This window comes from Erigeron canadensis, chromosome 5, assembly GCF_010389155.1.
Source record: "Erigeron canadensis isolate Cc75 chromosome 5, C_canadensis_v1, whole genome shotgun sequence".
Classification (NCBI taxonomy): domain Eukaryota; kingdom Viridiplantae; phylum Streptophyta; class Magnoliopsida; order Asterales; family Asteraceae; genus Erigeron; species Erigeron canadensis.
The window spans coordinates 5,095,359-5,103,997 of record NC_057765.1 but is presented as its reverse complement, the minus strand read 5'-3'; positions in this window follow the sequence as shown (position 1 = coordinate 5,103,997).

The window sequence follows — 8,639 nt, the reverse complement described above, 5'->3', positions numbered from 1 at the left end:
GTTTGGCTTTGGTTTAATTAAATTTTAACTGTCTAACATTTTCATTATATAAGATTTATGTATTTAACAGTTCAAGTAACCTCTTTCCTATTGTTGTTTAAGGGGCTTGTGGAAGAGTTTGCTTTTGTTAAAAAGATTATATTTAAGAGGTTTTTGTTGTTTCTTTTGTTAAAAAAACAAAGTTTGGTTTAGTTTTGAAAAAGCATATACTGCGTATTATATGTTTCTTTATAATCGCATTTTATAACAGATAAATATTTTTTCATTCAAATTTTTTTTAAAATTATTGGTGTTTTACAAACGTAATAATCAAATAATCACTTTGAGACGTAATCCCAAACACCGTTTTAGGTTCAAATGTAAATATTGACGTTTAACTATTATTTTGAAAATACTAATGATCAATATTTATTGTTAAAATTTGATTGTCCGACTAGTCCATTAGTCAATGATAAATCCAAATTCCTGGAATGGGACAATGTTTGAACCTAAAGCGACAGGCTCAGTGACAATACGAGATTGATCGCGACAACCATCACATCTCATGAATATACAGTGCAAACCTAACAAGCTCTTGGCGAGCCTAAGGTGGCAATGGTTGTGGGTATATGTTTTCCCTAGAAGGATATGGAGCAAGTGAGCATGGTCACTTGGCTTGTGTTATTACGTTGTATGTTTGCTATCGATACCATGTAATTAGACATTTATGTCTTTTGTAATATACATGCATATGAAGAAATATGAGTTTGACACTTGCTATATGTATGTGTTTGAAGTCAAGAGTCTCTCCACTAGATAATATAGTGAACATGTAATTCACCATTATATATGAAAGAGGGAGAATATGGCACTGAATGCCATACATATGTAGGTGTAGTGTGAATGTATATGTCTTGTAATATGTATCATATCAAGTGGGGAATCTTCATTGTAGGGAAATAAAGAGGATTTTACTTATATGTTGTGAAAAGTGAGGTAAATCTTTTGTTACCAGAAAGATTATCTTGGTAGGAAAGTTGTCTACCTTTATTTATAGATAAAATGGATAAGTGAGTGTTGTCTTACAATAGTTGTCACTCATTTGAAGCTATATAATATATAAAATTTGGACCAAAGGGATTGTTTGTCATGCATCTAAGTCTTGTTAACATGTATATAACCATGTATACATAATCAAGTCCCCCCAAGTTTAGACATAAAGTGATTTCTCAAGTATATTTGTGTCTAAACTTATAACCGTCTTTCTTTTCCTTGTCTACGGTTTCAAATGTTTTTTGCATTTTACAATTGTACAACCTGTGGACTTGATATACTTTATCTGCTGATGGAACTTTTTTCCAATTGACACTTTATTAGCGGGAGCCTTTTTAATCGGCTCATACGAGTGTTGGAAATTATATTTTGGTAGATAGACCATGGAGAAGCATAATATTTTTTTATTTTATTTTTATCATAGGGGAAAATAATCCATGTCCGCTTTCATCATCACGGAGGAATGTAATCCATGTCCGCCTTCTCACAGAGGTAAACAATCCATACTTGCCTCATGGAGGAAAATATCCATGCCCGCCTTCATTACAGAGGAACATAATCCATGCCCGTATTATTTTTGTCGATGTTTTAGCTATCAAATAATAACTTTGCCAATATCAAGTCCCCCAAATTCAATTGTGAAGGAGTTATTGTTAGTATCTTTGCATTTAAATTTGTATTTATATTTTGTCCACGTCTGGGTCTTACAAATTTTATAACTCACGAGGATTGTCACTTCCCGATGAGAAATGCTTACCTTTTTATCCAATGAATAAAAAGATGATTTTTTTATTATTAATTTTTATTTTCGCGCGCCGCTTCCCGATGAGAAACGCTTACCCTTCCATCCAATGAATGTGAAGGATGAATAAAGTCATGGGTGTCGAGGTAATTACCTTTTTGATCCCTTTTGATAATATCACTCCCCGATGAGAAGTGCATATCCTTCCATCCAATAGATGTAAAGGATGGATAAAATTTGAAAGTTAAGGTAGTCACTTTTTTTTTCTTTTATGATATTACTTCCCCATGGGAAATGCTTATCATCCCATCCAATGGATGATTAGGATAAAAATTTTGTATTTTGAGAAACGTATGTACGTATTCTCATTCAATTAATAAGATGTTCTTTAAGTGTTTGCACATGCATGGCATGTTTTGTCCTTTATATACTTGGATTTTTATAATCTAGATTGGAAGTTGCTTAAATAAAGAGTTTTTTCTCCATGCTTTAGCATTTGACTTCCGTAATATTATTCGGCTTACCCGCTCATCTTGATTCATTTTCAAGAAGTTATTTGAACTTCCAAGAGTTTATAACATAGTTGCTCGTGCCAAAGCGTCCGAGTATGCATACACACTTTATGCGTATGGAAGATACTATGTACTTCATTTATTCGGGAAATTTGTCCAAAAACAATATGTTTTATTTATTCGGAAAACACATCCAAGAATACATCTAAAAATATCCTTATACTTATTCTTTTATTGCAATATGATGACATACTGGGCTAAATGATGTTAACCCGCAATTCATTTCAGACCTCTTTGGCTTGCAACAATTGATCAGCAAGGGTTATTCATAATTAAAGCATATGATACGGAAATAAATAGACAACTTTTATATTAAATAAAATAAAATTGTTATGATATCACATCTTACAAAAATAACTAATTTGTTACTTCTAAATTTTTTCTTAAAACTATTTCTTTTTTATTTAATTTATTTATGATGTCAAAAACACCTTCCTAATTAAAGTTTATTTCATTTTTATTTTGTTATTTTTGATGGTTTTTTTTTTATTTTCTTTTGAAAACTCTAATATTTTATACATGGGACTTTTATATTTTCATCATATAAGTAATTTTATAATAACATAATTTTAAACTTTTGGCATATCATACAGGTTAATAAACTAATTAAATTTATTTAAAACATAAGATATAGTATTACGAGATTATGAGAACTTAAGTATCAAATATATGTTTTTAATTACAAAACTTTTATTACTATTCCCGGGTTAAACCCGGGATACTTAGCTAGTGTACCTATATATTTTTATGTGTAGCTGGCCAACCAAAAGGCTGGGCCTGATCTCATTCGGCTTAGGTTCCACTTATACGTACACTTCTTAATTTATACAGTGTAGATCATACAGCTAGGCCATAAAAAGTTGTTTTTTTTTCTTTTTTTTTAATCCACTCATATCTAATGTCGATATTGGATTCCAAGGATGAGCGATATAAAAGAAAAAAGATAGCAGCTCGCCAGCTCTTAACATACATACTCCATAGTATGCTTATATCCACTATTAGTATATGTTATATGGCTTTTATTTATTTGTTTAGGTGGAAACAGCTATATATATAGGTCAATGCTTTGTGAGCAACATATATAATTAATAGCTAATTCTCTAGATGATAAACCTTCATAGCGGTATGGCATTATATATATGCGCGCCTTTAGAAAGAAAGCCATGCCCATGTGTACTTCATTACACGATAATATATATATATATTTATGCTGGACAACCGAGTACTATCCGGCTACGTATGTTGATATGGATATTTGTAACCCATAGAGCTCTTTTTCTTTTTATTGACCAGATCCACACATTACCACTAATATGCACATTTACAGGAATAATATTCCAGAGAGAAAAGGAAAGCCTAAATCTAGCTAGCTAGGCTCATATCCCTTCCTATATATATATATATATATATTTGTATTTATATTTATATATTTCTATTTCTATACAGATCATCTATATAGACTTTAGAGTTTGTGAGAGAAAAAAGGGGTATACTGTGTGGCATTAGCCTTGGATTCTAGCTTTGATCGAGGTCGATCTACACTGAGCGTACGTGCCTTTTCCTTCAAATACATGTTTATCGTATACAAAAGTGTCTATTTTTTTTTTATAGGATACAACAGTGTCTATACCTCTAGATATGTGTGAAGGCCGGATAGCCTTTATCCATGCCAAGGAAAAGATGCTTACTCAAAACGAAAACTCTTATAGAATGACAATGTTAGTGTTATGAGTTTTCTATTTTGGTTAGATAATTAGCCGATCTAATTGTTGGGGAAATTCGAGATAACAAACAGATAACCGTATACAAAATCAATCTTTGAAGGCACGTGATCGCTTTCAGATTGAATCAATTTGGCGGTTCACCCAAACTATTCAATCGGATACAACCAAAGATTAAAAATTTTCCGTGTGGATGTGTTTGAGAGAGAAGAACCAGAGAAAAAGAAAAGAATGATCAGAGCCTCGTACATACGGGACACATATTGACATATATATATCTGTTGGTCCATAAAACTGCATAAACGGCAGTTAACAACACGGGTTTTTCGAGTTGCCACATTTGGTCCCTCAAGTCCCTCAGCTCGACCTCAGCCAAGGGCTCTGCCCCTCCGACCCCGCCAGGGGCTGCCGCCCCTTGGACCCGGCTCCCAGGGGCGCTGCCCCCGGACCCCCGTACCTTAGGGGCTTCGCCCCTAAGGTCATAATAAATTCAAATCGGCGTGCACTCCGCACCACCAATCCTATATGATGTATTATTATGACGTTATTGATCAAACAAGTTAACCCAATTACACTAAAATATCCAACAATCCTCCCCTATTTTAGTGTAATCCATGATTAACTAACAAACCATCTCAAACATTCTAACTTTTGCATAAATGAAATGTCGTAACGATTGAATTTCACATTAGTACATTGCACATTCCGAATATTCGAATTTCAAGGTGTCGTAACGATTGAACCATGGGAACTCTATTGAATACACGAAGATAATGTACACAAAAGTTTACACACATAGTAGTTCTATCTTGACATATGTTTTACTAGCCTATTTCCCTATCCTTCATAAGCATGTCAAAGCCAAGTCCCAGCTTCTTGAAGCGGCTAAACTTCATGCTCACATAGGTAGCTCCTTTAATCTTGCACCTGCATATGCAATTTGTCAAAAGAGCTATTAAGAATATATACATTCAACCTCCTTATCTTGCAGGTCCGAACACATACCTTGGGATGAATCTTTAAATGTGTTCCAATCTCTAAACATTAAGCCTTCCACATTGAATTCAGCATCCAACGTCATACTAGATGGGAATTGGGTATCTCAATGCTCAGAGATTTCTGACGGACTTTAATCCCACCCCTATAACCGACTTATTCACGAGATCTCTATTCAACCCTTTGGTTAAATGGTCGGCTAGATTGTGTTGTGTCTTCACAAACACCACAGATATCACACCATCAGTGATCAACTCACGTACCATGTTGTGTCTAACACCTAAGTGTCTAGACTTCCCATTATACACTTGACTGTATGCCTTAGCCAACGTGGTTGCACTATCACATCTGATAGATATGGGTGATATCGGTTTAGGCCACAATGGAATTTCATATATCAAATTCCTTAGCCATTCAGCTTCTTTACCAGCTGCTGCTAATGCCACAAACTCAGATTCCATTGTTGAATTAGTGATGCAAGTTTGTTTCTTTGATGCCCAACATATAGCACCACCACCAAGAAGGAATACCCAGCCACTTGTGGAAGAGTGATCTTCCAAATTAGTAATCCAACTTGCATCTGAATAACCTTCAAGAACAGAAGGAAATCCAGTATAAGTCAAACCAAAATCCTTGGTTACTTTCAAGTATCTAAATACTCGATTAATCGCTTGCCAATGAATCAAACCAGGATTGTGAGTGTACCTACTCAGCTTTCCAACAGCAAAGGCTATATCGGGCCTAGTACTAACCATGGCATACATGAGAGATCCAATAGCCTTTGAATATTCAAGTGGATTCACTGCAACTCCCTTGTTAGGCACGAGTTTTAGAGTAGGATCCATAGGAGTACTCATTGGAGAACTATCTTTGTGATTGAATTTATCCAATATCTTCTCAATATCATGAGATTGAGAGATAGTAATACCATGTTCTCCACGTATGATCTTAATTCCAAGAATCACATCAGCCTCCCCCATGTCTTTCATATCAAACTTTGATGACAGGAATTCCTTAGTTTTATCAACTTGATCTTGGTGAGTACCAAAAATCAACATGTCATAAACATACAAGCAAATGATCACTCCTTTACCAGAAGTGTCAAATTTGCTATAGACACACTTGTCTGCTTGGTTTAATGCAAAACCATTAGACAACACCACCTCATCAAACTTCTGATGCCATTGCTTAGGGGCTTGCTTCAGACCATAAAGAGATTTCACTAACTTACAAACCTTATGTTCATTACCAGGCATGACAAATCCTTCAGGTTGTTTCATGTAAATCTCTTCATCCAATTCACCATTTAGAAAGGCAGTCTTCACATCCATTTGGTGAATTACAAGATTATGTATAGCAGCAAGTGCTAACAGTAACCTAATGGTGGTAATCTTAGCAACAGGAGCATAGGTGTCAAAGTGATCAATACCTGCCTTTTGTCTAAAGCCTTGGATTACCAATCTAGCTTTATACTTGTCTATGCTTCCATCCACCTTGATCTTCCTTTTGAAGATCCATTTACTACCTAAAGGCTTACACCCATGTGGTAAATCAGCCAATTTCCAAGTGTTATTGTGCATAATAGAGTCAATCTCATCTTGGATTGCCTCTTTCCAAAATGCAGCATCCCTTGAAGCCATTGCTTCACTGTAGGTCTTAGGATCATCATCAACATTAAAGCAATATTGATATTGAAAATCAATTCCATTCCTTGATCCTTCCACCAAATACAATTGGAAATCATCCCCATATGACTTGGGTTTTCGCGCTCTTTCACTCCTCCTAGGCTCAGGAGGTGCTTCAGTCACTTGTTCATTTCCACCAGTGCCACTAGAGCTTGCCACTGTGTCTCCAGGTATAGGTAAAGATGTGAACCTATCCTCATTCCCAAAATCTGCATCCCTTGACTCAACAATAGAGTGCACGGATACATAGTCATTAGGTTCTATGACATAGAACCTATAACAAACAGAATTTTCAGGATAACCAATAAAGATACAATCTATACCTCTTTGACCAATGGTATGAATTTTAGGGTCAGTCAGTCTCACCACTGCTCTACAGCCCCAAACTCTAAGATAACTTAGATTTGGGATCTTTTTATGCCAAAGTTCATAAGGGGTTACCTTGCTGTTCTTGTTAGGAACTCTATTCAATAAATGACAGGCTGTCAACATAGCCTCACCCTAAAAACCTTCACTAAGGCCAGAATAGCATAACATGGAGTTAACCATTTCTTTTAATGTCCTATTCTTCCTTTCGGATATACCATTTTGCTGTGGAGTGTAAGGAGCTGTGGTCTGATGTACAATTCCAGTGGACTGAAAATACACTGGATCATAGTACTCGCCTCCCCTATCAGTGCGAAGGGTTTTAATCTTCACACCATGATAAAGCTCTACCTCCTCTTTGTAAATTTTAAATTTATCAAGAGCTTCATCTTTTGAGTGACACAAATACACATAGCAATATCTAGTAGCATCATCAATAAAAGTAACCACATACTTTTTATTACCAAGTGATGGAGTAGAATGGAAATCACACAAGTCACTATGAACGAGTTCTAATACCTTTGTATCTCTAGTGACGTTTTTAGTGAAAGGTTGTCTAGTAATCTTAGTCAACATGCAAGTTTTACACCTTTCATTATTAACATCAAAAGAAGGTATTAGACTCATTTTCGACATGTCAACTAATCTCTTGTAATGTACATGTCCTAGTCTAGCATGCCATAATTCTGATTTGCTAAAATTATTGCTAGAGACGGTAGAAGCCATGCAAATAGAATTATCAAAAGAAGAAACATCCAAATTTAATTTAAACATTCCATTCAAATATCCAAATCCAATAAAGGTTCCATGTTTTGACAAGATATACTTGTCACTTTCAATGACCTGCTTGTATCCACAATTATTCAATACAATACCAGATACTAAGTTCTTACGAATTCCAGGTACATATAGAACATTATGTAAGAGTAAAGAGTTTCCAGAAGTAAATATTAATAGAACAGATCCTATTCCTTTAACAGGTTCAATAGCAACATTGCCCATCTTCAATAAAGATCCATCTTCAATTGGTTTAAAGTCCTTGAACCATCGAAAATCCTTGCACACATGACATGTTGCTCCCGAATCTGTCCACCACGAAGTGTCATCATCCTGCACATAAAATGCTTCAGATATTACAGATATATAATAAATCTGAATAGAATGATCACATGGCACCAAAAACGAACCTGCTTGTTTTTCTGGATCCTTGGATCCACTTGAACCAGCCTCGTTTTTGCCTTTTCCTTTACCCTTACCAGACCTGCATTCACGTTTCAAGTGTCCAGGTTTTCCACACTTCCAACAGGCCAACTTTGGTTTCTTATCAGACCCTTTATTGTTATTGCCTTGAGATTTTCGTTTCCCTTTACCAGCCTTGGAGGTTTCACCCTCTTCCATCATGTTCACAGAAGAACCCCCCATGGCTTTAGTACCACCATCAAATGCCTTTTCCATATCACGTATGGATTGTTCAATTTGGAGACAACTTCCAAGTTGAACCATATTCATATCCTCTTTCTTATGT